Below are 1,317 nucleotides of genomic sequence, written 5' to 3' on the forward strand. Positions count from 1 at the left end.
ATTTATCACAAATATAAACAGCATCATCACCATTATCACTACAGCTAAAATCCCAACAACTTAGTAGACACTGCTCTTTGAATTGCTTTATGCTCTTTACAGTGTTTAATGTACCTATGTCCTTACTGGGAAAAAAAAAAAGAAACCTGTGGAAAATAAAAGGTGAAAAAAGGTGAAAGAACATTCTTAAAAACTATCAGGACTTCCCTGAAACCAAAAGATCATACCCCGCATTCCAAAAGGTCTACATTCGAACTCTGCCACGTGGATGACCATCTAGCCTGATTAGTAGGGTGCAAGTCACTATGTAAACTAAAGGTCATGTGAGGAAATGTGAAAGCTCTGGGATTTGGAGCTAAAAGTAATGGATTGAAATAGCTCAACTATTTACTGGCTCTTGTTTTTGGGCAATTCATCTAACCTCACTGAAACTTATTCATCTTTAAAATGGAAATGATAGTAATCTCCACCTATGGGGATGCCAAATATGGCATGTGGAGGTGAAAGAGCTTTGTAAACTGTAGCAGTCTGATTTTTTATTGACAGTTGTTGTTGCTATTATTATAAGAATATTTTCATGGTAAAATGTTTCAAAGTCATGTAATACTTATATTCAGAACGTTTTTCTTAAAACTTACACAAATTCCTCCTGTTAATATTAAAGTCCACTCTTCTTAGTGACAATAAATGTGTCCATTCAACATCACTCATAGAGCATCCTATCCAAAACCATAGATCCAGTCATGCTTATGCTGGAAGGGAACCTGCCAATCAGTCCAGCCTTCTCATTTCACACATGAGGAAACTAATGTCCATAGTGATGAATCATTGGTCGAGATGATACAGCTGGTAGGGTGAGAGCCTGAACTGAAATCTAAGTCTCTGGACTCAAGATCAAGGTCCACAACATTCTACTATCTTAAAAAGAAGAAAAAAATACTGGAATCAAGAGTAATCAAGACACCCTATCTCTGTTATTGTTTATCAGAGTGCAATAATCTTGTGCATTCCTTGGAATACAAGTTCTTCAAGATGTTAATATACGTTATAAATAAAAGGGTCCAGAGTTAAATTTATAAAATATTAGACAATTTGATATTAAGCAGGATTGTTTACAGAGACTTCTCAAAGATTTGTACCAATATACTATTAGATTATAATCTGAGAGACAGCAGAATTTCCCCAAAATATCTGATCATAGAACCCTTATTTTAGTACACAGACTCCAGAGCCAGATAGCCTTTGTTCAAACTATGTCTCTGGTAACTGTGCCACCTTCGACAAATTACTTAATCATTTTGTGCCTTAGTTTCTGAA

Source organism: Globicephala melas, chromosome 5 (genome assembly GCF_963455315.2).
Source record: "Globicephala melas chromosome 5, mGloMel1.2, whole genome shotgun sequence".
NCBI lineage: Eukaryota > Metazoa > Chordata > Mammalia > Artiodactyla > Delphinidae > Globicephala > Globicephala melas.